The following is a 7,910-nucleotide window of genomic DNA, read 5'->3' as shown; positions in this document are numbered from 1 at the left end:
CACAGCCCCAGGTTAAGGAGTGCAGGGCATTCCTTGGGGATCTGGCTCAGACTGGCCCAGTGTTCAATGCAAGTTCAGTGGCAGGGGTAAAAGAAGACCTCTCATGCTCTCAATGGTATTTGTTATTACGATTTACAATTCATTTTTTATTCACCAAAAATATTTGAGGTGGTTGACTTTACCATGGAATTTGAGCCATTGGAGGGAAAAAGTCATTTACCATACTACCTAGCTCCTAGAATGGTACCTTACAAGGAGCTCTCCAAATTTTGGTTGAATTTATGTTCAGTCTCTGTGGACTTGGAGGACACAAACCAAACTCATCCATGGGCCCAAACTCCTGGGTGTGTCCTTAGAATGGCTGGATTTTACTTTCTATGATACTGACAATGTATGGAACAGGACTGGGACAGGCAGACATCTAGAATTAACTCTGAGTCGTACTTACCTTTGCTGTTATTTATACCAAGTCAAGCCAACTTTTACTTAAATGTGGACCCTACGGGGCCATGGCAGTTTCTAACCTGTGTTTGTCACATCACCTTTGTTCATCTCATCACCTGAAATAAATATATGAAAAAGTTCCAGACTTGGTCAAGGCCATAAGACATCTTAATTACTACAGAAACGAAGGAACCTAGATAATTGTGCCTATACTGGCGCAAATCCTTTAATGTCTGTTTGTCTTCATTAATTATCCTTTAAAATTCCCGATAACTATTCTGACTGAAACCTGAATAGCCAGCCTGATAGGTTTCTGTTGGTTTGGGACAATTAATTAAAATGTTCTTTAATCTCTCCAAACCACTTCATCTATGTACAACATTCAAGCCCATTTTGTTTTGGTGTGTGAGCTTAAAGAGTGTTAAGAGCATGAATGTTGGTGTCAGGCTGCCTGGATTTGAATCCTGGCTCTACCTTTTACTAGCTGTACAAACTCGGGAAAGTGATCTAGCCTCTCTATGCCTCAGTGTCCTCATCTGTAAAAACGAGAATGGTAATAGCACTTACGTCATTGGGTTTTGTGAAGATGACCGTGAGTTATCACGTGAAGAGTGCTTAGAACAGGGCACAGCATGTAGTTAAGCTCCCAGTAAGTATTAGGGCTATCATTCTGAGGATTTCTGAAACGGAGAATCTAAATAGAACTACTCATTGCATTTTAGTGATCTGTGCTTCTGGAGATCCCAGGCCAGTTTGTCAACAGTGGGACATGGTAACGAGGTAGTAATATGGAAATGACAACCAATTGCTTTTCTCTCAGTTGGTTGACAATCTCTCTTGAGCCCTTAACTGGGAATCCTTATCTGTTCTGTCTAGTTCCTAGCTTCATGATCTTGGGCAAGTTATTTAATCCCTCGGAGATTCGCTCAGTTTTTTTTCAAATGTAAAATGGGGATGTAATCCCTACCTCACAGGATTAGTGTAAAGGAAGGAAAATACGAGGGGCCCTGCCACTCTCCCTGGCATATGACAGAGGCTTCCCTTCTCCTGATGCCCTCATGAAGATCGTCAAGAACAAATAGTTTGAAATTATTTTAAAAACTGTTTCCCTGACAGGAGCAGCACCTTTACAGAAGAGGTCCGAGTAGGGCGGGGACCGTCACCTTTGGCCTTCGCACCCAACCAGGAGACTGGCCTTCAGGCTCTGAGCCTTCAGAGCAGCACTTGCCTTGATCTTTATCTGAACTGGTACAGGCTCTTCAGTCAAGAAGGCTTGTAAGGCAGTTTTGAATAAAGGTGACTTCCTTGTTTGCTCAAGAAATTCACCTTTCTAGAAGACATGAGGAAATAGTCTCACAAAGATTGATACTCCTTCAACAAATGGAGAGTCAGTCTGTAGATGACAACAAGGAAAAGGCATCCCAGATGCAAGCAGCCCGAGCTGCTTTTATAAGGAACCCCAGTCTTTCAAAGGAGAGAGAAGCAGGGCGGAGTCTCTACAGAACCACATTCACCTAGTTCCGCTGCCAGGGGCGGTTTCTCTGGAGACTCTGCACGGGGCATCAGAAGAATATTCTCCCAAATGGGAACAGTTTTAGGAAGAACACCATATCTTCTCCGTGTTGAAAAGAAAGCAGAAAATACCATTCAAAATGGGGCACAGTGATAACTTCCTCACACACTCCTTAAAACAAAAACAAAAACGTGTTTGGTACAGCTGAATATTAAACAATATGCAGGTCATTTCAGGAACTTCAGGAATCGAACCTGTTCATGTTGTCCCATTACCTCCTCAGTGACAGTGAAGACAGGAGAATCTTCTGACAAGTCTCAGGTTATCACCTTGAGACCTACTACTACTTCAAGGTCATGAATTTGCTTTCTGCCAAACCCATGGAAGTGTTAAGAGCTAATATTGAAAGGTGGCTGTTTATTAAAAACGTTGCTAAAAATAAATAAATAAATAGGAAAAAGAAAAACTATTTCACTATTTCCCTAAAGTGAAACTGATCTTGGGGCGCCTGGGTGGCTCAGTCATTAAGCATCTGCCTTCGGCTCAGGGCGTGATCCCGGCGTTCTGGGATCGAGCCCCACATCAGGCTCCTCTGCTGGAAGCCTGCTTCTTCCTCTCCCACTCCCCCTGCTTGTGTTCCCTCTCTCTCTCCGTCAAATAAATAAATAAAATCTTTTTTAAAAAATTAAAAAATAAAGTGAAACTGATCTTAATTTTACTATTTAAATCAGCCACGAGACAATTTTAAAGAAAGACTAGCATTCCCCCAAAATGAAATAATGATGGGGCATTGTTTAAAACTCTTCATTTAAACAAATCCCAGTGGTCCGTTGCATATAAATGAAACCTACTTACATATAGTACACATAAAGATCGTAACTACTATCTAATTGAATTTATAATTTAGCGTTTTAAAAGAAAGATTCTAAGTTATTTCATTTTGTGCATATTAAGCATTTCTGCGTGTCAGCTTTGTAGGGAGGCAGAAAAACGACTTGGCTTATCTGAGTGAGGCTTCTCGCCTTTTGTAAAGTCTGATATGAGCGTGCTAGCAAGTTTTGTGCCCCCTTGGAAACCTAATTTCTGTTGCCCACAGAATACTTGAGAATGGCAATAACATTTACGGAGCACGTCCAGGGGCAGGCACTTGATATACTTCATCTATCTCATTTCATCCTTAAAGCATCTCCATGAGGTAAGTCCCATTTATTATTTCCATTCTATAGATGAAGAAACTGAGACACACAGAGGTTAAATAATTGGCCTAAGGTCACACAGCTCCTGAGTAAGGGAAGCAGGATTCAAACAGGAACAGGCTTCAGAGTCCACTGACAATGTTGGACTTCATCTGAGCGCTCTGCTCTCAGAAGGGAGCTGAGATACCTCCTGACCTTCCTATGTCCAGCTAGCCTCAGAGGACCCCCTGCCCGGCAGGGAGAAGACCTGTCTTCACCAGCTCCCCTCAGGACTCTGCTTTACCTGCCTCGACAAAACCCCAGACCTTTTTTTTCTTTGAGACATTCATTCCTCCTTCACAAGGGTGCATTTTCCCCCTCACAATAGCTGGAATAAAATCATCTCTTTATTTGTCCAGTGCATTTTCAGACCAGGAACGTACCCACCTACAGACAAGGTTGCCAATACCCGAGAAAATAACATCCTATTCAGAGGTTCCTAAACTGTGGTCAGTAATGTCTCTTTTGGTGGAGTGGCCCACATACATTTTATCCATCCTCTCAAAAGCATTTCAGAAATTTTGACCACAGGGAGAGAAGAAAGATCCCTGAGAAGATATGAGGTACAGTCAGTTCACAGAAAACTAAGACTTTTTTTTTTTAAGAGTTTATTTATTTATTTGAGAGAGAGCAAAAGCAAGAGATCACAGAGGGAGAAGCAGACTTGCCACTGATCAGAGAGGCTGATGCGGTGCTTGATTCCAGGACCCCAAGATCATGACCTGAGCCAAAGGCAGATGCTTAACTGACTAAGCCACCCAGGCGCCCTGAAAACTAAGACTATTAAAGCTGATTCGAGGTTCTGAAAATAGAACTACTTTTTTTTTTTTTTTAAGATTTTATTTATTTATTTGACAGAGACAGCCAACGAGAGAGGGAACGCAAACAGGGGGAGTGGGAGAGGAGGAAGCAGCCTCATAGCAGAGGAGCCCGATGTGGGGCTTGATCCCAGGACTTTGGGATCACGCCCTGAGCTGAAGGCAGACACTTAACGACTGCGCCACCCAGGCACCCCTGAAAATAGAACTTCTTTCCCCAAATCAATCACTACCCCCAAACTCCCCCTTGCCACTATCTGCCACCTTTTCTCCACTTCTCAAAATGTCATCAAATGTGAAAGTTCTCAATAGCAAGCTTTAGCAAAACCCCCCATCAGCATTTAGGAGCATCTGCTATGTACCACTGTACTACTTTCTAGGGTATAGAAACAAGTAAAACCCATGGCTGGCTCTCACGGAGTCGCAGTCTTAGAGCTCAAATCCAGTCGTACTCTACCCGAGAGCTCTCTGTACAGGATTGCTTACTGAAAGCACATTGGATGGGACAGCTGTATAGAAAGTGCCCTAGACCAATGATATTAAGTACAGAGGTGATCATGACAGAAAAGCTTCCTCCTTCCTAACTAGCACCCCTAAATTCCTCCCACCTTAGTCAAAGTTTTGACATTTAGCTTTCAACAAATATTAAGAACCTACTGTGTTCTGGGAACTCTTCCAAGCACTCCAGAATAATCTCATGGTTGAATCTCTCTGTGCCTCAGTTTCTCTGTTTTTATCCAGTGTCAGGAGTAAGGTACACATTTAACAAAATAAAAAGTTCTCCATCTTCTTCTGCATGACGCTTGCTTTTATTTTCCAGGAGGGAAAACTTCAGGACATACAGTAAGGCGTTCCATCTCATTCTCAGAAGTTCGCCATGTCTGATACTGTCGGTACCCAAGACTTTCCTTCTTTTTCTCAAGATACAGAGAAAATTTTTCTTTTTCCTTCTAATATTACCATACATGGCAAACAAGACATATCACTTTTATAATGTTCTTTGGGGCAATTTTAATAAACCTTCATTAAAATAGATTTGAGAACTGTCTGGAGGAAGGGAACAAATATTGGTAAGGTCATTAATTGGAGTAGTTAGTCATCAACAAGAATTATCTAGGTTTCTGTTGTCATCTCTCCTTTATTACAGAAATTATGGCCCACTTATAGGACACGTGTCATTTCTTACAAGGGCTTTACCTTCACCCAGCATTTTTAAAGTCATGATGGTCATATTGCTTTAAAATCTTACTTAAATTACCAATGAGTTATTTTTGTCAGAAGCTGGTGCCTGCTTCTTACAAGGCAATTATTGATAGAAGTCGGCTGAGATGGAGGGCTTGTGCAGACACCTGGGGCAAGCAAGCCTCACGGGTCTGGGGTTCTGCAGGCTCGCTCCATCCGGGCTGCCTGGCTCACCTGTCTGCAGCCAACTGCTTTCTCCCAAGCTCACCTGCTGTTCCCTCCCTTGGATTCCACTCCTGCCTCTAAGGCTGTTGAGTCAAATTAGCCTCAGGGAAGGGTAGGTGCAGACTCACAGGTAGGGGGAAGGGTAAATACAAATGGAGAAAAAAAAGAATTTTCCCTAGAGCAGCAATGGAAAGAGACTCCCCCTCCCCTCCCCCCTACTTTTCTCAGAGAGTTTACTTTAGACAACTTGTAATTGCAAATTCTTCTCTGTCCCTTTGAGACGTATGTACGTCTTTTTCAAAGCGAAATAAGGCTTTTGCCATCTTTACAATCCAAGAGTGTCTTTCTTAAGGGCCTGGGCACCATCTCTTTGATATGGAATCATCAAGAAAGATAGCATTCCTCTCTCCCAGCTTCTGTGGGATGGTAGGAGCAGGTGCCTGGCTCCGAAACGGTAAAACCACTACCTGTCCTAAAGATACAGGAAGTCGTATTTTTCCTCTGGGCGAAGGCAACTGCTAACACAGATAGCCATTCAATTGCCAAGTGAATTTAGGATGTACTGTGTGGGACAAACGGTGCTGCCAGGTCCTCTTACTTGAGGATAGTTACTGTTCGTCTTGAGGACATGTACAGAGTAGGTTTTATCCGCCTGGGTAAGTAAATAAAAGGGTGAGATTTTTTTTTCTGCCTTTGCCATCTCTTTAGCTGATTGTCTGTGATGCACATTTTATTCTGGCTTAATAGTTATTCAATTAACAAAACTGTTTTCTTTCTCTTCTTCTTTGTGGAGAGGTTTCCGTGGTTGGCAGAAGATTTCATGGTTAATGGCATTCCCCCATGATGAGTTATACACCACGGGGGGCAGGGCCAGTCATCCCAAGATGGAAAGAGTTTTGTTTACTGAAACCCCTTTTCAGGCAAAGCACTGTACATGTGTTAGCAGAACACTTGGATAAGCCGCTTGTAAGTTCGGGACGAGACCCTCAAAGACCAGGCTGGAGTTAAAATAAATTGATTCCAAGTAGGTTGGTTTCATTAACAGCTGTAGGATTTTTAAAATACCGAATATGTGTGCAGATATGGTCCCAGAGGGGGACTTGGAAAGAGGCTGACCTCTACCACCAATCCCCACAAAGCTTTACATTTGATGTTAAACAGATCTGTAAAATCATGGTTTTGAAGGGGTGCAAAATTATTGTTAGTCCGAGGCATCCACATGTCTAAGTCTGATCCTACCAAACACCTAGAGGGTCCATTTCCCTGCATCAGCCTTCACCTGGAGCCTCCCGGCTGCCTCTCCCCCGAGCTTCGCCTTAGAATTCCTCCTGACAACACCCAAACCAACCGCTCAGCTGAGGCTTGTGAGTCCTCTGTGATGGGAATATCCATGAACAAATGGGGTTGCTTCCCCTGTCCAGCCCTTCGAAAAATTATTGATATCTGTAAATGCCCTTAAAACAGAGCCTGGTATATAGCAGATAATGTTTAACTTCTGATAAGACAGAATAAGTGGAGATTTTTTTTTTTAAGATTTTATTTTTAAGTAAACTCTACACCCAACATGGGGCTCGAACTCACAACCCTGAGATAAAAAGTCATGTACTCTTCCAACTGAGCCAGCCAGGACCCCAAATAATGGAGAATTTGAGAGGTTTCCAACATTAGCAAGAAAAGGACAGGTTTATGCTGTAGACCCCCTAGAGAATCTGGTGATTACATAGGACCTGAGAGGCCCCAACAAGACAAAACTGGGGTTGAGGGCAGGGGGAAGGGAAAAACTATGATTAGAGAGACGATCCCTGGAGGGTTGCGAAGGGGATGCTGTTCGGAAGGACAGGAAACTCAATTTTTTAAAAAATATTTTATTTATTTATTTGAGAGAGAGCAAGAGAGAGAGAGAGCATGCACTAGCAGGGGGGGTGGCAGAGGGAGAGGGAGAAGCAGGCTCCCCACTGAGCAGGGAGCCCGGTGTGGGGCTCGATCCCAGGACCCTGGGATCATGCCCTGAGCCGAAGGCAAACACTTAATGACTGAGCCCCAGAAGACTCCATTTAAAAAGTGATATTTTGTACCCCCAAATATTAAGATTTTATTTCAGGCGAAGTATTGGGCCTGCTCAGCCTCTGGAATTTCTATGTAGAATTCTGGCATTATATTTGGGTGGAACCCTCACTTTTTTAAAAACCGCTTTAGTGGCACCTGGGTGGCTTAGTCAGTTAAGGCTCAGGTCTTGATTTCAGGGTCCTAGATTGAACCCTGTATCAGGCTCCAGGTTCAGTGGGGAGTCTGCCCCTCCCCCGGCTCATGTCCACTCTCGCTCGCTCGCTCGCTCTCTCTCTCAAATAAAATCTTTAAAAGAAATAAAATAAAATAAAAAATAAAATAAAAAACCACTTTATTGAGGTATGATTGACAGTAAAAAGCTGTACATATGTAATATATACAACTTGAGGAGTTCGGAGAGAAGTATATACCCACAAGCACCATGAT

The 7,910-nt window shown here is 43.0% G+C and overlaps 1 pseudogene; it reads left to right on the top strand.

The window, feature by feature from the left end:
• Positions 1–994: 994 nt before the first annotated feature.
• LOC113263083 (uncharacterized protein C3orf14-like) lies at positions 995–2,592 on the top strand (annotated as a pseudogene).
• The last annotated feature ends 5,318 nt before the right edge of the window (positions 2,593–7,910 follow it).

The sequence above is a fragment of the Ursus arctos genome, unplaced genomic scaffold (assembly GCF_023065955.2).
Source record: "Ursus arctos isolate Adak ecotype North America unplaced genomic scaffold, UrsArc2.0 scaffold_9, whole genome shotgun sequence".
Taxonomy (NCBI): domain Eukaryota; kingdom Metazoa; phylum Chordata; class Mammalia; order Carnivora; family Ursidae; genus Ursus; species Ursus arctos.
The sequence above is the reverse complement of the archived record's forward strand: the minus strand, read 5'-3'. Positions and strand labels throughout refer to the sequence as shown.